The sequence below is a fragment of the Microtus pennsylvanicus genome, chromosome 5, assembly GCF_037038515.1.
Source record: "Microtus pennsylvanicus isolate mMicPen1 chromosome 5, mMicPen1.hap1, whole genome shotgun sequence".
NCBI classification, from domain to species: domain Eukaryota; kingdom Metazoa; phylum Chordata; class Mammalia; order Rodentia; family Cricetidae; genus Microtus; species Microtus pennsylvanicus.
The window spans coordinates 67,739,748-67,763,602 of NC_134583.1; the positions used below are offsets into that span (position 1 = coordinate 67,739,748).

The 23,855-nt window shown below is 45.0% G+C and overlaps 1 long non-coding RNA gene across 1 annotated transcript; it reads left to right on the forward strand.

Annotated features, from left to right (window-relative positions):
- Window positions 1-118: 118 nt before the first annotated feature.
- Window positions 119-23,855, forward strand: LOC142850966 (uncharacterized). Its single transcript, XR_012910725.1, has 2 exons — window positions 119-204; window positions 23,617-23,855. It is a non-coding gene; the product is annotated as an uncharacterized LOC142850966 (long non-coding RNA).

The window sequence follows — 23,855 nt, forward strand, 5'->3', positions numbered from 1 at the left end:
CTCGGGGTTTCAGCCCGTCTGAGCTCCGGACCTACTGCTGGGCTCCCAGGTCCAGCCCCTTCCTCAACTCCCCACCTCTAGTCCACTCACATAGTTCCGTGCACTGGTGGAACTCAAAAGATCCAACCTCCTCATACTTCTCTACTGCTACTAGCATCCAAGGGCCATTGCCACTCCATTGTCCTGTGAATGACAGATGGCCAGGTAAGGGAATTACCCACAAGAGGGGACTTGGTGGGGTTGACTCATCCATACCCTCATTCGGTTTACCAGATGGCTGAAGAGTGTGCGGGAAGTCAGAGCTCCATAGTGAGGAATGAGTCTGTGTGGGGCTGGCAGGGACTAGTTTGACGCACCGAGAGCTGGCATTCAGGTCTCTGTAACCAAGTGTCAGGGCTGAAGGAGACCAATCTCGAGACCACGGTATCATAATCAGCTTTATTCAGACAATGGCTCTGTCTATGGACAGAGTCACATGGATTAGGGCTCAGTCCACATCAAAGGTGAGAACTTGGTCTAGGGCCGAACTCAGTGCCTAGTCTGGGGCCAGTGTGTGTGCTCTCTCTGTATTTGGGGCCAGAGCTATCAGTGAACCCTCTGCTTGTGGCTGGTCAGTGTTAGGCTTCGGGCTTCATGGGTGACAGAGCTGTGTAGCTTCTGACGGAGGCTGTGACTCAGTGAGGTGAAAACTTGGGCTAGGCTAAGACCTCAACCAAAGACCAGAACTGAGGTTCAACCTGAGGCCAGCTTGGGGTTGTATGAGGTTCAAGCCTCGGTCAGGCCCCGCAGTAAACCCAGGGTTTCAGGACCATGAGGATCATGGTCAGGGATGGAGCCTGACCACAGCTACTACAACTCTGCTCTCAGCCACACCCTTGATTTCCCATCTTTTGAGAGAGCATGGGGGTTTCTTGGTCTTCCCCAAACTCCCACTTTCCTTTTGGGACTTGTGGGGTTTCCCTACAGGGTTCCTTCTGTGAGACAGAAACCAAGGGGGCTTCCCCTTTGGGTACCCTAGCTCCTCAGCACCGCCTAAGAACTGCCCACCCAAGTATGCCCAGGACATTGTGCCAGGGAGATACCAAGTCCTGGAAGCTGTTGGAGAGCTGCAGGGGAGAAAATGGAAACTGGACCAGCGCATCCTGGTCCAGTCAGGTGTCTTCTGCCCCACCCCCAGGGTCAGCAGCTCTTCCACCCACTTCTGATGTGGTAGGGGGTCGGGAGCTGCGGGATGATAAGGACAGAGATTGGTTTGGCCTTCTGCATAGCCACCCCACTCCCCACCATGGAGTACACAGTCCTTGGTCCTCCCTCAATTCTGTCCACTGCCCCTCCCATTGTCCGTCCTCTCATGAATAAACCACATCTCTGATTATTGCTTCTGGACCTCTGGCCTTCCCTCCCAGTCCCTCTGGCCTTCATCACCCCCCCCCCCCCCCACTTTATGCCAGTTCTAGCCATTGGCGTGCTGTCCCCACGACAAGTGGCTCCACCCGAGTCCTGGACCTATTCCCTTTTGGTTTCCCTGGCGTTCTGGCTCATCCCCTCCTGACAAATCTTATCTCAAATGGATTCTTTGCAGTTGTTGTACCCTGCTCACTCCACTCCCACACATGTTTCTGCCACACTGGCCTTCTTGTTGCTGTTAGAGCATCAAGTCCTCGTGGCCTTTGCGCTTCCTTCTCCTTCCTTTCCTCAGCTATCTCAAGAGTTTACTCTTTGAAACAGCCCCGATACCTCCTGCCTCACGTTCTCAGATGATTCACCCAGTAGATAAAATTCTCCCTCGGGTGGGAGTTACACAATTCTTCTCAAAACCCAACCTAACCATCCACTTGTCTCTGCATTTTCTATCCTTTCCCTGCTTAGTCATTGTTATTATTGATAATTATCATTATTAATTTTTTATTATTTGTTTTACACGCGTGCGTGTAAGGCATGTGTGTCAAAGTGCACACGTGGAAGTCAGAGGAAAACTCTGGAATCGGTTATCTTTTTCCACCTTTGTTCAGGTTTTAGGGATCCATTCTAGATCCTCAGGCTTGTGTGGCAGGTGCTATACCCCCTTAGCCATCTCGCTAGCCCTCCATACTTTATTTTTGAGCTTTGCTTCTCTCTCTCTCTCTCTCTCTCTCTCTCTCTCTCTCTCTCTCTCTCTCTCTCTCTCTCTCCTATCTATCTATCTATCTATCTATCTATCTATCTATCTATCTATATTTTGTAAGTGCTTGGGAACAGAAAGAGGCAGAGCTCTATGAAGTCGGCATAGCCTGCAAGGACAGACAAAGCCACATAGAGAGACCCTGTCTCAAAAAAAAAAATACTAAAAACTTTTGAAAAAAAAAGAAAAAGACAGACTGGCCTCAAGCTTGAACTCTTCCTGCTTCAGTGTCCCAAAGCTGTGGCTTAGCCTGGAGCCAGCAGGAAATGGAAGGGATGTGGTGAGAGGTGAGAAAAGGAAACTAGGGAAGCCTGGGGCGTGGCTTCTAGGGTGCGACCTGGCGATCTCGGACCTCAGTTTCCTCCTTGAGACTTGACAGCTAGTTTCAGAGTCAGCCAGTGATATCACACACAGAAATTAAAACCCAGAGCAAGAGCGAAAGGACCGTCTGCCGAGTTTCTAGTTCTTTCCCACACCCTGTGGGCTCTCCAGAGCTTGGGGGGAACCCTGAGCTTGGGGCAGCATTGATTTCAGAGGAGCCATGGGAAGGAAAGTCTCACTGGAGGCACGTGGAGAGCAGGAACAGAACGCAGTCCGGAACTCAGCTCGCGTTTCCAGCTTGTGCCGAACTGGGGAATCCCCAGGTTACATGATGTCAGTGCCAAAGTCCTAACATGGTGCCACCAAGATGGCCTGTGGGGAAGGCAGGAAGGTCTGGAGTTGAGCCTCACATGGCGGTTTCTGAGCCCAGGTGGAGAATTCTGATGTTGGGAAGGCTTCCACTCCCTCCGACAGGAAGGTGGATGTGGCTATAGCAGGCCACATTCCACCCGGGGCCTTTGTTTTGTTTTTGTTTAGAAACACTTTTTTTGGGGGGGGGGTTTGAGACAGAGTTTCTCTGTGGCTTTGGAGCCTGTCCTGGAACTAGCTCTTGTAGACCAGGCTGATCTCGAACTCACAGAGATCCGCTTGCCTCTGCCTCTCGAGTGCTGGGATTAAAGGCATGCGCCACCATCGCCCAGCTAGAAACACTTTTTTAAAATTATACATATTTATGTGTGTGTCTGTGTTGGGGTTTGTTTATAGCATGTGGGTACTAACAGAAGCTGAGGTGTTCAATCCCCTGGAAATGGAGTTAGAGGCAATTAGTTGTATTGTCTAACATAGTTCCTGGGAACTGAACTGATGTTGTCGGAAAGATTAGTAAGCATCCATAACTGCTGAGCCATCTTTCCAGCTCCCTTCCCCTTTCCAGACAGGGTCTCACTGTGTAGCCCTGGCTGGCCTGAAGCTTCTCTGTAGATGAAGAACTCAGTGAGTGACCTCTACTTTTTGAGTGCTGAGATTAAAGGCATGTGCCACTATGCCAGCCCCTACCACCTGCAACGCACTTTTTAAAAAAAAAAAAACATAGGATTTTGTCATATAGCCCAGGCAGGCCTGGAACTTTCCATCCTTCTGTTTGAGTCTACCAAGTTCTGGGGTTCTGGGCATGTGCCACTATGCCTAGCTAAGATTCCTTTTTTCTCTCAGGGTCTTGTGTATGTTAAGGACACTCTACCATTGAGAGTCTACCAGGAGAAACCCTACAGTGTCCACTCACAGAATGAGCAAGGGACTTTATTGTCCAGCTCCCTCCTGACTACCATCCTGCACCCAAACACACCTGCATTTCTAGACCTAACTTTGCAATGTCCTTTTACAGGGAAAAAAAATGAAGGTTTTACCTCTTGCCCTCCAAGGCTGTTGGTTCCATGACAACATGTTTAGGCACAGGATGGTAGGCATACAGTGAGTTCCAGGACAGCCAAGGCTATATAGTGAGTGACTCAAAGGGGGACCCTGCTTAGACTCCTAGCAGTTGGGGATAAGTAACCTGAACTGACCATCTGCTGAGAACAGATTGGTGTCTGACCCAATTGTCATCAGAGAGGCGCCATCCAGCAACTGATGGAGGCAGATGCAGAGACCCATAGCCAAACATTAGGCAGAGTCTGGGAATCCAGAGGGGAAAAGAAAAAGGCATGTAGGAGCCAGAGATGTCAAGGACGCCATGGGAAGGCTCACACAATCGACTAACCTGGGCTCATAAGGGCTCTCAGAGACTGAACCGACAACCAGGGAGCCTACATGGGACTGACCTAGGCCCTCTGAATATATGCTACAGCTGTGTAGCTTGGTCCTCTTGTGGGATTCCTAATAGCAGGAACAAGGGCTGTCTGTCTCTTTCATTGGCTTTTGGGACTCTACTCCTTATACTGGGTCACCTTGCCCAGCCTTAATACATGGGTGTGTGTGCATTGCTTAGTTTTACTGCAACTTGGTAGGCTATGTTTTATTGATATTCACGGGAGACCTGCCCTTTCCTGGATGGAGTTGGAAGAGGAGGGGGGTGGGAGTGGAAGTGGGGTAGAGATGTAGCGGGGGGGTGATGAGGAGCGGCTGTGGCTGGGATGTAAAATAAATAGATGGATAAAATTAAACAGACCTCTTGGAAGGAGTCTGTCTGCAGAGACTGATGGACAAACTGGAGTCCAGGACTGTGGAGAGCTAAAAATATCATCAGATAGCATCTTGGACCTTTAAAGGGTTTCCCCTATCTCAACGCATCTGCCTGTCTGGTGTGCCCACCAATGTATTTTAAACTTGCCTTATTTATGACTTTCTTTGTTCTGTAACACTGAAAAATCCCTGTGAAACTGTTTCCATGTTGGAACATGGAATTTGGGGGTAACATAAGCCTGTGTTCCAGGATCATGATCACTCATAAATGCTTCAGAATAAACTATGTTTTATTCCTTTTAAAAATAAAAAAAGAATGAAAAACTAAGTCAGCACAGCCGCTGGGTAGCAAGCTGTTTGGCTGGCAGATTCCCTATCTGTACCATCTGTATGTGAGACAAAGAGTGCCAACGGCTACACCTGGAGGGTTCACCAGGCCATTGTGCACGAAGCAGTAAGCATGAGGCCCTGCATTGGTAAAACAGGGGTTTAGCTATTAGTGGTTATTATAAGGCCTGACCCACAGGAAACAACAAGAAATACCAGTTCTTGCTAATCTGAGATGAGAGCCCAACAAGGCACTCAGCTTGTAACTTGCTGGGAAACCCTTGAAAGTCACAAAGACCAGAAGTCTTTGTTTCTTCCCTTTCAGAATGGGGTTCAGCAAGCAGCAGTCTCCTTCCCAGAGGAACAAAGGGCTCAGAGGAACAGAGAATGCTACATAAAGAGACGTCCCGAGAAAGGGACCCAAGCCCAAACACATTTGTTTCTTTTATATGTGACTTATACACACACAGCCAGACTGGGTGGTGGTGGTACATATCTTTAATCCCAGCACTTGGGAGGCAGAGGCAGGTGGATCTCTGTGAGTTTGAGGCCAGCCTGGTCTACAGAAAAAGTTCCTGGACAACCAAAACTGTTATACAGAGAAACCCTGTCTCAAAAAATCAAAACAAAACAAAGGTATACACACCCAGAAGTATGTCATATCCTTTACATTTGATCGCACAAGGCTGAGAAGCAATAATGTTATGTATTTCCAATGGTCCAGTGCTTCGTCTGGAGTCACAAGTTCTAGTGTGGAGCATCCCACTGTGGCGTCATTTTGGCACTCAGAAGGATCATATTGAGTCTGTCAAGATAGTTCACTGGAGGCTGGAGAGACAGATCATTGGTTAAGGGCCAAGTTCATAAGTCTCAGCATCCACACAGCTGATCCCAACTCAATTGTTTGTAACTCCAGTTCCAGAAGATCCTTTGCCTCTTCTGGCCTCCCCCAGGCACCAGGCATGCACGTGGCACACAGACATACATGTAGGCAAAACACCCATCCATAAACATAAAAACAATAAAAAAGATTTTTAAAAAGCTGGGTGATGGTGGCACATGCCTTTAATCCCAGCATCCAGAAGTAAAAGGCAAGTGGGTTTCTTAAGTTTGAGGCCAGCCTGATCCAGAGAGAGTTCAGGACAGCCAGGACTACACAGAGAAACCCTTCCTTGAAAAACCAAAACCAAAAAAAAAAAAAAAAAAAGACTCAGCTAGGCGGTGGTGGCACACGCTTTTAATTCCGGCACTTGGTTGGCAGAGGCAGGTGGATCTCTGTGAGTTCGAGGCCAGCCTGGTCTACAAGAACTAGTTCCAGGACAGGTTCCAAAGCTACAGAGAAACCCTGTCTCGAAAAACAAAACAAAACAAAAAAAGGCTCAGTTGTTTAGGGCTACTGATGTCAAGCCTGATAACTTGAACTTGACTCTCAGGACACGTGATGGAAGGAGAGAACTGACCAGCTGTAGTGTGGGGTGCTTCCCCTCGCTCTCCTTCACACACACACACACACGCACGCACGCACGCACGCACGCACACACACACACACATGCCTTCAGGATCTAGGAACATTTAGATTTCAGATTTCTGAGTTAGGAATGCTCAATCTATTTGATAAATAAGTTAAAACCTGTCAACTGGCCAGGGAGTGAACGAGTAAGGAGGGCCTACAGGATACAGTTGACAGATCATTCCCACCTTTTTATTTAAAATGGAGTCCTCCACTCCTTTTTAAATGAAAAAAAAAAGTACTTGGAGCTGAGCATGGTTGTATATGATATCCCAGAACCTGGAAGGCTGAGGCTAGCCTACGCTACAAGGCAAGATCCTGTCTCAACTACCCTTACCCTAACCAAAAAAAGAGAAAGAATAAAAATTAAAGTCTTGGGGTACGATCCCCAGCACTGAGATAGAGGTGGATGTCTAGATAGGCAGACAGGTAGATATAGATGTAGATCTATGGGACACCAGTTAAGTGTGGCCCAGTCATTGCTCTACTTTTATTTTTAAATTTTACGTATTGTTTCATTTTTAATGATATAGAGATTGAATCCAGGGCCTTGCTTGGGCTGGGCAGTCTACCACTGAATGAAAATCACAGCCCTAGTCATTCTTAGTGAAGCCTATGATCCATGCCATGGAATTATAACTGCACTGTAGTCAAATGCTTATGAAGAGGCCAAGGTAATGACATCTTGTCCTGTGTGGTGGTTTGAATAAGAATGGCTCCCACAAGCTCATATAGTTGAATGCTTAGTCATCAGGGAGTAGCTCTATTTAAGAAGAATTAGGAGGTGTGTCCTTGTTGGAGGAAGTATGTCCCTGAGGGTGGGCTTGAACATTTCAAAAGCCCACACCCATTCCAGCCTTCCTCTCTCTTTTTCTCTCTCTCTGGATCAGGATGTAATTCTCAGCCACTGCTCCAAAGCCATGAGCATCACCACGCTTCTGCCATGCCCCCACCATGGTGACAATGGACTAACCCTCTAAAACCATAAGCCACCCTCCAATTAAATGCTTTCCTTTATAAGAGTTGCCTTTGTCATGGTGTCTCTTCACAGCGACAGAACAGTGACTAAGGCATCATTATCTTACCCTGGCCCCATTTCTGTGTCTGCTCAGGCAATTTTCAGTCCCTAAACCCCCTGAACAGTCATATCCACCTTGGCAATGAATTCACATCCCATTCGGGACTTTTCATGACCTTGACCATGGCCCAGATGAGAACCAAAATAGCTGCTGAATTTATAGCTAACTCTAATGTTACCAGGTTTCCCCGACCTACACCTGACAGTGGTGCAATTTCGAGTTTTGCTGTTAAAATTCTCTGTACTTCTGAGCTTTAGTGGCAAGAGTTCTCTAGGGCAAGGACTTACTCTTGTTGCTAGCTAATAGCAGAGTCTAATTTGGCTTCCACTCTTGGTGGTCTGGAACTTTCTCACCTGGGCTATAATATTTACGTATGTCACACACTTCAGCTATTTCCTCACTTAACACCCCCACTGTTCCTGTGCTGCTGGCATTATTCTTCATGCTCATTCCATATGAAAGAGGCTCAGGAAGACCTTCCCAAGCTCACAGAGCCAGCAAGTGGTAGCTTTGGGGTCTGAACCCAGGCAAACTGGCTTTGTTAATTTAGGACAGAAAGAAAAAAATTAAAGGAACATAGGAATGGAAAAGAGCCCGGAAATCTGGTGGAATTTTCTTGCCAGCTGAGAGTCAAGATTCCCAGTATACGGTGCTGGATATGACTCAGTGGCTGTCGCTCTTTCAGAGCTCCTGGGTTCGGTTGCTGATGCACGGTGCTTCACAACCACCTGTCAACTCCAGTTCCAGGAGACCAGGATTCAGGGTGCTCTCTTCTGACCTCCGTGGGTGCTACATGCACATCTTACATAGAGACACTTCAAGTGAATGTTAAGATAGAGATGAATCATGCTCAAGGCTTAAGCATCTGTGGCTGCTCTCCTTTCCCAGATGCTAACCTGCAACTTTCAAGAAATCTCACAAGAAAAACCACCTACGGGAAAGACATATTTCAACCCATGTATGGGAGGGACCCTTCTGTTCCATGTTTTATCTTAACTAATTACAGTTTTGTCCCCAGAACCACCTGTAATCTCACTCACTGAAAAAGGGAATGGATAGATGAGACAGTAGAGATGAGTCTTAGAAACCCACTGAGCAACGGGATCCCCAAAGCCTGCAAAATCCCCTCCTTCGCTACCGCTGCGACAATTTCAACTCTCCCCTGAGAAGCCTTCACCCACTCTTGAAAGTGTCTTATTCTCTCTCTACAAGTCCTTTCTCTCTCAGTTAACTCCTCTCCTCGTAGCTCAGTTTAAAGTTCTTATTCAGGAAGAGCTCTGGCTGACCTGGAACTCACTATATAGACCAGGCTGGCCTGCCTTTGCCTCCTGAGTGCTGGGATTAAAGGCCTTGTGCCACCACTGCCTGACAAAGATACCATTTTTTTAAAAATATTTATTTTCTTTTATTTTATGTGCATTAGTGTTTTGTCTGCTGCATGTCCATGTAAGGGTGTCAGATTCCCTGAAACCGGAGTTACAGACAGTTGTGAGCTGCCGTGTGGATGCTAGGAATTGAATCCAGGTCATCTGGAAGAGCAGTAAGTGCTCTTAACTGCTGAGCCATCTCTCCAGCCCAAGCTACTCTTTATTATTATTTTATTTATTTAGTTATTTATTTATTTTGTTATTTTTTGAGACAGGGTTTCTCTGTAACTTTGAAGCCTGTCCTGGAACTAGCTCTTTTTTTTTTTTCTGGTTTTTCGAGACAGGGTTTCTCTGTAGCTTTGGTGCCTGTCCCGGAACTAGCTCTTGTAGACTAGGCTGGCCTCGAACTCACAGAAATCTGCTTGCCTCTGCCTCCTGAGTGCTGGGATTAGAGGCGTGTGCCCCCACCACCTGGCTTGTATTTCCTCATTTTATTTTGTGAGTGTTGGCTACATGTCCATATATGCACCACGTGGGTGTCTGATGTCCGCAAAGGTCAGAAGAGGGCATTGGATCCCTTAGAACTGGAGTAACAGATGGCTGTGACCACCATGTAGGTGCTGGGAAATGAAACCTTGTCCTCTGCAAGAGCAGTAAGTGCGTTTAACCACGGAGACATCTCTCCAGTTCCCACGTGGTAACACTTTTTTTTTTTAAGGTAATAGGGTTTCTCTGTGTAATAGCACTGGCTGTCCTGGAACTCGATTTGTAGACCAGGATGGCTTCGAACTCACAGAGATCTGACTGCCTCTGCCTCCCAATTCTGGGATTGAAGGTGTGCTCTTCCATGCCTGACTCTTTTTTTTTTTTCCAGAAGTTATTTTTAATGTGTATGCTAAATAAATAACATTTAAACACAAGGTAAGACTATCAGATATTTATCTAAGTAAAATGTACAGAGGTACATTAACAAACCACAGAGAAACCCTGTCTCGAAAAACAAAAAAAAAAAAAAACAAAAAAAAATTATTTTAAAAAACCTTGCAGGCTCTAATGACTCATGCCTGTAATCTCAGCACTGAGGAGGCCAAAGCACTAAAACAGATGAGTTTGAGGCCAGACTGATCTATGTAGCAAGATCCTGTTTCAAAAATACCAATAAACCAAAACACAGGGCTTCTCTGTGGCTTTGGAGCCTGTTCTGGAACTAGTTTTGTAGACCAGGCTGGTCTTGAACTCACAGAGATCCGCCTGCCTCTGCCTCCTGAGTGTTGGGATTAAAGGCGTGCGCCACCATCACCCGGCTCCAAACAAGTATTTTTTAACAGTGTTGTCAGGTGTCCATGTCTATCCTTCCTTCCTTCCTTCCTTCCTTCCTTCCTTTATTTATTTTGTTTTTCGAGACAGGGTTTCTCTGTGGTTTTGGAGACTGTCCTGGAACTAGCTCTTGTAGACCAGGCTGGTCTCGAACTCACAGAGATCCGCCTGCCTCTGCCTCCCAACTGCTGGGATTAAAGGCATGCGCCACCACCGCCCGGCCTTTTTTCTGTATTTATTCTGAAAATTCATGAGCCTTACTTGCTCCATGGCTCAGCAGCAAGACCTACCCCTGTTCCCTCATCCCTGAAGATGTGATGGTCATGACCGTGCTGGTCAGCAGAAGGCAGAGCACACAGGGGACTGGAAGCACTTTGTGGGCAAAGGAGACGGTGGAAGCCCCGCTGGGTCCCTCACAGCCATTCCCTCTCAATCTGTTGCTGCTCATCGGGTTAAATGGAGGTGTAAAAGCATTTCAAGCTCTCCCAGGAAAAGCCAGGAGCAGAGATGGAAAAGAGAGGGACCAGGCCATTGGGAAGGGGGCTACATGGAGTTGCCCCTCTGAACCTCCTACACACATGCGCATGTACACACACACACACCAACTCTGCACCTCCTACACACACACATACACACACAGGCACACACACATATGCATGCACACACACACACACCAGCCCTCTGCACCTCCTACACAACACACATACACACACACACATACACACACATGCATACACACACGCACATATATGCACACACACACACAGGCCCTCTGCATCTCCTACACACATACATGCGCATACACACATATGCACACACACACACACACACCGGCCCTCTGCATCTCCTGCACACACACATACCGGCTCTCTGCACCTCCTACACACACACACACACACACACACACACACACACACACACACACACAGAGGTATACACACACATATGCATGCACACACACACACACACACCGGCTCTCTGCACCTCCTACACAACACACATACACACACACACACACACGCATACACACACGCACATATATGCACACACACAGGCCCTCTGCATCTACTACACACATACATGCGCATACACACATATGCATACACACACACACACCGGCCCTCTGCACCTCCTACACACATACACACACATGCACACACACACACGCACACATATGCATACACACACATATGCATGCACACACACACACGCACACATATGCATACACACACATATGCATGCACACACACACACACACACACACACCGGCCCTCTGCATCTCCTGCACACACACACACACACACACACACATACACACACAGGCATACATACACATATGCATGCACACACACACATACGCACACACACACATAACACCCCAGTTCTGGCTGTGGACAGACTGATTCTGTCCCCCCCACCCAGGACTGGTTAGTTAGGACTTCAGAGGCCTCAGGCCACCCTCCTGGTCTGATTCCAGAAAACCACTTGTTACTGGAGGAGGAGAGCAGAGCAGGCCCTGCAACTCCAATAGAAGCCACAAAGTTATTCTAATACAGCTTTTGTGCTTTACTCAAAAGAGAGGATGTGGACACAAACCCTAAAATAGGCTGCGTTGACCAAAGAGGGCATAGATCTGTACTGAGAGGATGGAGCCACTTAGAGGAGGAAGAGGCACCCTGACCTCTGAGCCTTTACCTCAGATGGGAGGAAAGGAGCCTGGACGGCCTAAACCAGGCCGCAGGTCTGTGCCCAAATTCACCTCTGAGCCACTTCCCCATCAGAACCCAAACTTGTAAAGATTTGAGCAAACGTGTTTCTAACAGCTCAAGGTATGATCCCTCAGATTACCCCATCTCGACTTACAGGGCTGGCCCCAGAAAACTCAAGGCAGCCAAAAGAATTTATTGTTGTTAAGCATGGAGGCACCCACCTGTGATGCTAGCACCCAGGAGGCTGGGGCAGGAGGATGCCCAGTTGCAGGTTCAGTCTTTGACTCAAAAAGTCAAGTGTGTGTGTATCACATATTGGTTCCTCTGTTTTATCTGTCTATCTGCCTGTCTGTCTTGTTGGAGTCAAGTGCATTCATCAGGTACACACACACACACACACACACACACACACACACACACACACATTCCTATAAACCCAGGACTACAAGTTCAAGGATATCCTGAGCTACATAAGGAGAACTTGTCTGGCTATCAGGGTAATATTGTTTGTTCCAGCTGTCCTCTGAAGACAGAGCCCTGTCTCATAGCCTCGAAGGAACCTAATTTTATAACCACCGCTTAACCAAACCCCAATGGGTTTCACATGAACCAACACTTCCTTTCTAGTTTTTGAATTGGCGCTCACGACATGCCTCTTCCTGATTCCCTCACTCTACTCTGTAGAAACCAGAGCTGAGTTCAGTTCACCCTGGACTACTTTCCGTATTGCAATAATTTATTATTGATTCAGATCTGCTCCTATTAGGAATGAGATGTGGCTAAGTGACAAACCATTTTCCCAGAATCTCTGAGGCTCTGGGTTTGAGCTCCAGTACGGTGAATACAAACAAAATCTATTCGAGTGTTCTAACTAGTGTCTGCTATTTATTTATCTATTTATTTACCTATCTATCTATCTATCTATCTATCTATCTATCTATCTATCTATCTATCTACGGGAGAATGACCACGTTACACGGGTCAGTTTTCTCCTTCCATCACAGAGGCTCTGGGGATCAAACTCAGGCCATTAGGCATGATAGCAAGCACCTTGGCCCACTCAGTCATCTTGCCAGCCCTTTGTTGTCCCTGTGCCTGCAGCTTTCGCAACCAGCATTGCTAATTGTGTCAGAATGCTTGATTTTCAGCTGGCAGGAGGCTCCATCCAGACTGGAGGGAGGGTCCCTTTTCCTTCCTATGACCCCACAGTTTCCCAGTCTCCCCACCCTGCCTCAGAGTGAACAGCAGCAGAAACCGTCTCTGAGTTTGTAAGCAGTCTGTCGGCAGTGCTGGGACCACTGTGTAGTTGAGAGGCCGTGGATTGGCCTAATACTGGAGAGTCCTAGGCTGGGCAAGGTCTCCACTTCGTGGGAATCCCTTAGATTAAATAGCCAGCACTCGAGAGGCAGAGGTGTGAGGAAAGTGTATGTGGTTTGACCTGTGATTATCCACGTGCTCAGCCCAAACTAGGTTCACTTGTCACAGCCCAACACTCAGCACACTATTCTGAATTGTCTGTCGATGTGAGCTGCAGTCCACAAACTTCAGAAATGGAGAGCTGCGTAGAGGGGCCCAGTTGGCTGCTGTGTCCTATGCTGGCCAGATTTCCTCTCAAAGTTCGTTGCTTTTGTGTCAGAGGTCACTTGTTTCAGACTCATGCCTATTCAAACAGTGGCGCGGTGGCTCCCTCTCTCTTTTCCCCACCACTTGAGCATGAATTGGTGGCACCTCAGAAGCCAAGCTGTTTGTGTCCTTTGACCAGGCAGGGTGATAAGGGCCCTTATGTGGCCTGTGCTATAATCCCTTCTGTCCCCTGCACATCCACGCTGCTGTACTTTGTGTTCATTGACAGTCGCAGACTAGACTTCGTGACTTACTTCTAAGAAACAGAAAAGAGCATGCACGAGGGCTCTTCAGGCATGGAAGACTCCCTTGCAAGGGTGATTGTTACATAATAGCAAGCTTGGCAGATTTGGTGGCCTCTAAAAGCCCAGCAGGGAGAGTGAGGTAGGGGTGTGACTTGTAAGGGTCTAGGGTAGCCTGGGCTGCCTAGTGAGATCTTGTCTTAAAGGAGGAGGAAGAGGAAGCCTGCTTGGTTCCTCTCTTGCCACCTGATATCAGCCTTCATGCTGTGACACAGCCGGACGGGGTCGACCAGATGCTGATACCGTACTGTTGGATATTCTAGGCATTCCTAGCCATTAGCAGTCATGAGTTAAATAATCTTCTTTTTGTTTACTTGGAAAACCCCAAAAGGTTTCTGTTTGTTTTTATTTTTTATTTTTTTTTTGTTTGTTTTTGAGACAGGGTTTCTCTGTGTAGCTCTGGCTGTCGTGGACCAGGCTGGTCTTGAACTCAGAGATCCGTCTGTCTCTGTCTCTCCGTTGCTTTACCCCATTGGAGTAAAGGCATATCTAGCACACCTGGGTAATTTTTTTAAATGAAGTTGCTTTGCACGTAGTCCAGTCCTTGAACTATAATCTTCCTGCCTCAGCTTCCTGAGTGCTAAAATTTTGATTGTCTTTTACTATCTTCTGATTAAACTCTTTTTAAAATTAAAATATCCAGTCTCTGATTTTGTTTTGCTTCATTTTGGTTTCAAGAAAGGATTTCTCTGGGTAGCTCTGGCTGTTCTGGAACTGCTTTGTAGACCAGGCTGGCCTTGAACTCACAGAGATCCGCCTGCCTTTGCCTCAGGAGTGTTGGGATTAAAGGCACGCGCCACTACTGCCCAGCTTTATCTCTGTCTGTCTGTCTGTCTGTCTATCATCTATCTATCTATCTATCTATCTATCTATCTATCTATCTATCTATCTATCTATCTATCTATCTATCTATCTATATCACAAAGTGAACTGAGAACTGACCGGTTGGGGCTGGAGGGATGGCTCGGCATTTAAGAGCATGTGATGCTCCTGTAGAGGAGCCAGGTTTGATTCCTAGCACCTACCTGACAGACAGCTCACAACCGTCTATAACTCTAGCTCCAGGGGATTATATGACATCTTTTGGCCTCTGCGGGCAGCAGGCACACACATAGAATACATACGTACGTGCAGGCAAACCACTCAAACACAGAAAATAAAAATAAAAAAACTTTAAAAACTAAACCAAAAATGTCTGATCACAGTCAATGGGGACTAAAGGCCTGCGGCTTCCACTGAGTGAGGAAGCAGCTCTTGCTCCAGGTCCGAGTTTTAAACTGACTGCAGGACATGTTCCGCCCCCTCCCCCCCCCCCCCCCCCCGCGCCCCCACATCAGCTCCAGAGCCCTGACTGGCAGGTTTGTGAGACTGTGAAGGGTTGGGAACCAGAACCACACACCAATGCCCAGACCCCTAACCCATAAATATATATGGTTTAATTCCCAGCACTAGAAAAATAAAAAATTTTCTGTTTTTGTTTGTTTTCATTATTCTTAAATAGGGGATCTCACTGTATTGTCCAGGCTGACTCAGAATATACAACCCTCTTGCCTCTGTTTTCTCCAAAGAAATATCTTCTGATCTTTTATTTCATCCATCATTATCAATCAGACGGTTTTATTTTATTTATTTATTTATTTATTTTTGGTCTTTTTGACACAGAGTCTCTCTGTTATGCAGCTCTGGCTGACCTGGAACTTTCTATGTAAACCAGTCTGTCCTTGAACTTCTAAGTGCTAGGATTAAAGGCGTGTGCTACCATGACCAGCATTATTTATTTTATTCTTAACATTATTCATCTAGTCAGTAAATATTTATTGAACATTTACTATATTCAGGTAACAAAGAGAAGGCAGCGGACTAAACAGCCGCTCAATAAAGATAAGGCGATATAATGTGGCAGATGCATGACAATGTCCTCTTAATGAGTAAGCAGGAATCGTAGCTTGACAGGACTTCCTTCCGGCCTTGCTTAAATGCTTCTTGATGTAGCTTCTCTTAGCCAAGGTACTTAAAAATACACAGTGTGGTGAGATTCTTATCTGCCTGTGCTCTTGTCGTGTTGCCCTACGGTTCATGAAAACTCCAGAAAGAATGAAGTGTCTCTCTAGTTACTGCTGCGTTTGTAGCTTCTAGAATATTCCCTATGACACCACAGGGACTCAGGAAAGATTTGTTAAATAATAGATGTTTGTTTTCCCCCCAACAAAACCCTCCAAAACGGCTTTTTAGGAAAGAGAGACTAAGATAAGGGTGTTCAGATCTGCTAAGAACACTCCATGATGGGATTATAGTGGGTTAATTTCATAGTTGAAGTGTGTTTTGCAAGAGCTGGGAGGAGGGTGCATTTAGGACTTGGAGGACAGACCAAAGCCTGGAGATTCTCTTGTGATTCTGTAGTCAGAGTGCTTTAATAGTCAGAAAAAGAAAAAGAGTATGTCCAGATGACAGACCTGGCTGTTGGCCCTGCCCTGCGGAGTGGCCTTGTCCTTTAAGTGGCTGATAGCACCAGCTCGCAGAGTCATGGGTTGGGGAATGAGGGCACTCCTGGAGCTCCTCTCCTTTGCTATCCCCCTGGAATACAGTAGTGCACTCCTTTAATCTCAGGACTGAGGAGGCAGAGGCAGGTGGATCTCTGTAAGGCTAGCTTTAACCTATATACCAAGCTCCAGGCCAGCCAAGGCTACGTATTGAGTGTCAAGTTGCAGAAAAAACAAAACAAAACAAAAAAATAGCCAGCAGCTATCAGGTGTAGTCTTTAATTCCAGCAGTTGGGAGACAGAGTAGAAGGATTGGAAGTTCAAGGTCAGCCTGGATGCAGAGGGCACAGCCTCTGGGCTGCAAGCATTCCTTATAATATCATGCTAATATAAAAGTTAAACAGGCCTCCCAGCAACCGGGCACAGTTGTTTAAGCAGAAATGCTGCTGCAGGGTTCCCCTGGGGAATTTTCTCTGGTGCGGGGAAAGCTTGCAGGCCCAGTTCTTCAGCTGGGGCAGTCTGAGAGGCTGGCCCTGATGGAGGGTCAGAAGGTCCTTGAGAGCACAGGCCAGTGGTTAGCACTAACAGCGCAGGGACAGTGCCAGGAAGTTCAAGGGTCATTGAATCCCGAGTCATGCAGTCTCAAGTTCTCTAGGAGATGGATATCAACACAGAGAGGCTAGAGAAATGGTGTCTTGGGTACACAGCAGTGCAATCCTAAAAACCATTCCCAAAATTCCAATTTTATTTATTTATTTAGTATACAATACTCTGTCTTGTGTGTATGTCTGCCGGCCAGAAGAGGGCACCAGACCTCATTACAGATGGTTGTGAGCCACCATGTGGTTGCTGGGAATTGAACTCAGGACCTTTGGAAGCACAGGCAATGCTCTTAACCACTGAGCCATCTCTCCAGCCCCAAAATTCCAATTTTTTAAAATTATCTCACTGGGCAGTAATCTTGCACTATGAAGGCCCACAGGACAGCGTAGGGTCGGTTCACTAGTACATTAGTGCCGCCTTGGGGTTAGTTTGTTAGTATATCAATGTCTGTCCTGCTGCAGGCTGGTGTCTGAGCTGCAGGGGGGCCTGTCAGGGGCTTGCTTTGGAGGCCTAGCTCCTGGTGGCAAACTTCTGTCTCACAATACATTATATTATTCCAAGTCACGCAAAATGATTTTTGGATTTCACAAAATTGTTTTTAAGTTATATTCCTTACATTCCATGCCGTCGATACCATCTTGTGCTATGTAGTCTTGGTCAAGGCAAGTATTAGAGCATTCGGACATGCAGGGTGGTGGAGGTGTGTGCGCCTTTAATCCCAGCACTCAGGACGCAGAGGCAGGTGGATCTCTGTGAGTTCAAGGCCAGCCTGGTCTACTGAGCAAGTTTGAGGATAGCCAGGGATACACAAAGAAACCCTTCCTTAAAAATACAACCCTTCCCCCACGCCCGCCCTCCAAAAAAAGAATGAGCACTTGGCGTTAGGTTTTAAACCCAGGACAAATAGCTGAGGTGCCTATTTAACATATCAGACTGGCACTGGCCTTTAGGTTCTGCCAGGATCCCTCAGTCCCTTCCTGTTACAGTAAATGGCTGGCATACCCTGCCCTCTACCCTGTCCTTTCCCCAGAGTCTCTTCCTTATATAATCCAGACATTTTGGTTACCAGATCTTTTTGTTCCTTTGACTTCCTGGATGCTCCCACCTGGTTCCCCATTTCCCTATTCCCTTCTTCTCCCCCACTTCCTCACGCGGCTCAGAGTCACGCCCACTCTAGACTCTCCCAAATGTCTCTACCTCTGGGTACGTTTCCCTTTTATCCATAACAAACCTTCTCCTCCACCATACCTTGGAGCAGACATGCCCTTTCCTTTCCCTTTTTAAAATTTAATTTATTTATATTTTATGTATGAGTGTGTTGCATGTACACCTGCAGAGATGTTGTGAGACACTATGTGGTTGCTGGGAACTGAACTCAGGAACTCTTAACCACTGAGCCATCTCTCCAGCCCCCTTTTCTTTTTTTTCTTTTTTTTTATACATTTGGTACACCTTACAATCTGAGATGCCCAATATTCTGCTGGGATGTCCCTGGTTCCCAGAATGTCCTATACATAATAGGGATTTTAGAATAACATCTCTTAATACCATTGCATATTAATAAAAGCAAACAATAACAGCAAAATTTAGAACAGAAGTTTTACAACACTATCAGTCACTCAGTTCCATAGCCAGGATCAGACTTGGATGAGAAGTCCAAAGGCTGAGCCTTCCCAAGATGCAAATCCAGAGAATCTTAGATGCCCTGTAGTTAAGTGGCAGGGTTCGTTAACCCCGTTAACATCTTTTTTTTTCTTTTTTCTTTTTTTTTTTTTTTTTTGGTTTTTCGAGACAGGTTTCTCTGTGGCTTTGGAGCCTGTCCTGGAACTAGTTCTTGTAGACCAGGCTGGCCTCGAACTCACAGAGATCCGCCTGCCTCTGCCTCCCAAGTGCTGGGATTAAAGGCGTGCGCCACCACTGCCCGGCCCGTTAACATCTTGTTAAGCCTATTGCCTTTATATTGAAGACGTGAACCATAGTGGTGAAGTCATGTGCTTGTTCTGCATCAGAATTTAGGTTATCATTATAATTTTGAACTGCTTTATGAATTGCTTTTTAGTCATCTCCTAGATAATTCGAAATTTGTTATAGGACTTTTTTTTGAGTGTTTTGGGAATGTCTTATCCTTTTAAAGTTTCACAAGTGCTGTTAAGTATTACGTGAAGGCTCAATTAAGTAGGTATATTATTGGTTAAGATGTGGTTGTGTTTAGTCTTTGTCTTTACATGACATAGTTTTATTTTAAGATCACCAGAGTTGGTAAAGGAACAAACAATCCATTCATATGGACCAGTACTCAGGAGTTGCTTGCCATGTGAGTAGACTAAGAAGGTTTGAACTAAATTTGTATCAGATACAGGTTTGAGGCCACCTTGGTCTACAGAGCGAGTTCTAGGATAGCCAGGGCTACACGGGAAAACTTGTCTCGGAAAAAAAAAAGAAAGAAAACAAAAAACAAACAAATGTGTCAGTCCTTCTAGACCAAAGCTGTTTTCCATTGATGGTAAAATTTTTCCATTTATTTTGGACAAGCTTGCAATAGCATTTGCTAAGGCCTAAGAGTCAGTGTGTATGTTTATCATCTTATGGCATAGAGCCCTCCTTGCTGCTTGGGTTTCTGCATGCTCTACAGACCTGAATCTCTCAGCCTCTGTGGTGTGGCTGACTTCTGACAGCCACAGTGCTTGTCTTTGAGGCGGAGCCATCTCTGAACCAGACATTTTGTAGGTCTGAGCTGTAAGGGGGCCCCAAGACTCTATAGGGGTGAGTGTTCCTCCTTAGTCTCCCTCCGCCTCTGGTGGGGAGACCTCCACGACTGAAAGTTCTTCAGTCAGCTTGTGTATTTCTCCACCCTGTCTGAGTTCCCTTGCTTGGATGTCGTTGGCACTTTTTTTTAAACTCCTTGCTCTTGGGGGGGGGGCATGGCACCCAGATCCCAAATAAATAGAGAGACTTATTCTTACTAATGAAGGCCAGCCTTTGCTTGGTTTGTTTCTAACCAGCTTTTCTTAGTTCAAGTTATCCTATCTACCTTTTTTTTTTTAAAAATTGATATTTGTTGAGCTCTACATTTTTCTCTGCTCCCCTCCCTGAACTCTCCCCTTCCCCTTCAATCCTCCCCCAAGGTCTCCATGCTCCAAATTTACTCAGGAGATCTTGTCTTTTTATACTTTCTACTTCTCATGTAGATTATATCTATGTAAGTCTCTCTTAAAGTCCTCATTGTTGTCTAAGTTCTTTGAGATTGTGGTTTTTAGGCTGGTTTTCTTTGCCTTATGTTTAAAAACCACCTATGAGTGAGTACATGTGATAATTGTCTTTCTGGGTCTAGGTTACCTTACTCAAAATAATGTTTTCTAGCTCCATCCATTTTCCTACAAAATTCAAGCTGTCATTATTTTTTTCTGCTGTGTAGTACTCCATTGTGTAAATGTACCACATTTTCCGTATCCATTCTTCGATCTAGGGGCATTTAGGTTGTTTCCAGGTTCTGGCTATGACAAACAACGCTGCTATGAATATAGTTGAGCACATGTCCTTGTGGCATGATTGAGCAGCCTTTGGATATATACCCAAAAGTGGTTTTACTGGGTCTTGAAGTAGGTTTTTTCCTAATTTTCAGAGAAATCACCACACTGAAATCCAAAGGGGTTGTACCAGCTTGCATTGCCACCAGCAATGCAGAAGTGTTCCCTTTTTCCCACAACCTCTCCAGCATAAGTTGTCAACAGTGTTTTAGATTTTGGCCATTCTTAACAGGTGTAAGATGGAATCTCAGAGTTGTTTTGATTTGCATTTCTCTGATGATTAAGGATGTTGAACATTTCCTTAAGTGTCTTTCAACCATTTTAGATTCCTCTGTTGAGAGTTCTCTGTTTAAGTCTGTACTCCATTTTCTTTTTGGGTTATTTGGTAGTTTGATGTCTAGTTTCTTTAAATTGTCTAGTTTCTTGAGTTCTTTGTATATTTTGGATGTCAGCCCTCTGTCTGATGTGGGGTTGGTGAAGATCTTTTCCCATTCTGTAGGCTGTCGTTTTGTCTTGTTGACCACATCCTTTGCTTTACAGAAGCTTTTCAGTTTCAGATGGTCCCATTTATTAATCTTTTCTCTCAGTGTCTGTGCTAGTGGGGTTATAATTAGGAAGTGATCTCCTGTGCCAATGCGTTCAAGTGTACTTCTTACCTTCTCTTCTATGAGGTTTAGTGTGGTTGCTTTTATGTTGAGGTCTTTGATCCATTTGGACTTGTGTTTTGTGCATGGTGATAGATATGGGTCTATTTTCATTCTTCTATATGTTAATATAGTTATGCCAGCATTATTTGTTAAATATGCTTTCTTTTTTCCATTTGATATTTTTTGCTTCTTTGTCAAAAATCAGGTGTTCGTAGGTGTGTGGATTAATATCTGGGTCTTCGATTCAGTTCCATTGGTCCTCCTGTCTGTTTTTATGCCAATACCAGGCTGTTTTCAGTACTGTAGTAGACTTTGAAGTCAGGGATTGTGATGCCTCCAGAAGTTGTTTTATTGTACATGATGATTTTGGCTATCCTGGGTTTTTTGCTTTTCCATATAAAGTTGAGTGCTGTTCTTTTGAGGTCTGTGAAGAATTTTTCTGGGATTTTGCTGGACATTGCATTGAATCTGTAGAATGCTTTTGATAGGATTGCCATTTTTACTATGTTAATTCTGCCTACCCAAGAGCATGGGAGATCTTTCTACTTTCTGGTGTCTTCTTCAATTTCTTTCTTCAAAGATTTAAAGTTCTTGCCATACAAGTCTTCCACTTGTTTGGTTAGAGTTACTCCGAGAAATTTTATGCTATTTCTGTCTGTTGTAAAGGGTGATGTTTTTCTGATTTTTTTCTCAGTCCACTTATCATCTGTGTATAGGAGGGCTACTGATTTTTTTTTTTAGTTAATCTTGTATCCTGTACATTGCTGAACGTGTTTATGAGTTGTAGAAGTTCTTTAGTGGAATTTTCGGGGTCACTTATGTAAACTATCATGCCATCAACAAATAGTAAGAGTTTGACTTCTTTTCTGATTTGTATTTCCTTGATCTCCTTTTGTTGTCTTATTGCTCTAGCTAGGACCTCAAGAACTATATTGAATAGATAGGGAGAGAGTGGACAACCTTGTCTTATTCCTGATTTCAGTGGGATTGCTGTGAGTTTCTCTCCATTTAGTTTGATGTTGGCTGTTGGCTTGATGTATATTGCCTTTATTATGTTTAGGTATGTTCCTTTTATCCCTGCTCTCTCCAAGACCTTTATCATGAAGGGATGTTGTATTTTGTCAAAAGCTTTTTCAGCATCTAGTGAGATTATCATGTGGTTTTTATTTTTCAGTTTGTTTATATGGTGGATTACATTGACAGTTTTTTTATATGTTGAATCATCTTAGCATCTCTGGGATGAAGCTGACTTGATCATGGTGGATCATGGTTCCGATGTGTTCTTGGATTCGATTTGCCAGTATTTTACTGAGCATTTTGGCATCAATATTCATGAGTGAGATTGGTCTGTAATTCTCTTTCTTAGTAATGTCTTTCTGTGGTTTGGGTATCAGGGTAATTGTAGCCTCATAAAAAGAGTTTGGCAAAGTTCCTTCTGTTTCTGTTGTGTGGAACAGTTCAAGGAGTATTGGTATTAGTTCTTTGAAAATCTTGTAGAATTCTGAGCTGAAACCATTTGGTCCATTTTTTGGTTGGGAGACTTTTGATGACTGTTTCTTTAGCAGTTATATGTTTATTTAATTTGCTTAACTGGTATTGATTTAATTCTGGTAAGTGATATTTATCCAGAAAGTTTCCCATTTCCTTTAAGTTTTCCAATTTTGTGGAGTACAGGTTTTCACAATATGACCTGATGGTTCTCTGTGTTTTCTTCGTGTCTGTTGTTATGTCCCCCTTTTCATTTCTGATTTTGTTAATTTGGATATTCTCTCTCTGCCTTTTGGTTAGTTTGGATACAGTTTTGTCTATTTTGATGATTTTCTCAAAGAACCAACTCTTTCTCATTGATTCTTCGTGTTGTTTTCTTTGTTTCTATTTTGTTGATTTCAGATCTCAATTTGATTATTTCCTGCCATCTAGTTCTCTTAGGTGAGTTTGCTTCTTTTTGTTCTAAAGTTTTCAAATGTTCTGTTAATTCACTAGTTTGGGATTTTTCCAGCTTCTTTATGTAGGCATTTAATGCTATGAACTTTCCTCTTAACACTGCTTTCATTGTGTCCCATAAATTTGGGTGTGTGGTGTGGTCATTTTCATTGAATTTTAGGAGGTCTTTAATTTCTCCCTTTATCTCTTCCTCGACCCATTGATAATTCGGGTGAGCATTATTTAATTTCCATGTGTTTGTGGGCTTTCTGAAATTAGTGTTGCTGTTGAATTCTAGTTTTAATCCATGGTGATCTGATAAGATACATGGAGTTATTTCAATTTTTTTTTTAATCTGTTGAGGTTTGGTTTGTTACTGAGTGTGTGGCCATGACAACTCTTATAAGGAAGACGCTTAACTGGGGCTGGTTTACAGATTCAGAGGTTTAGTCCTTTATCATCATGCTGGGAAACAGGGCAGCATGCCGGCAGACATGGTGCTGGAGAAGGAGCTGAGAGTTCTACATCTGTATTTGCAGGAAGAGGAACAGAGAAACATTTGAAACTCCAAAGCCTACCCCCCAGTGATACACTCCCTCCAACAAGACCACACCTCTTCATGCCACTCCCTAAGCATTCAGATATGAGTCTATGGAGACACCGTTGACCATGCTGACCACAGACCTTCCAGAAGAGGCTGCTATAGGGTCCATGCTCCTGCCTATAACCCTTCTCCTGGCACTCTGTAGAAATCTAATAAACTCACTGATTCCTCAGA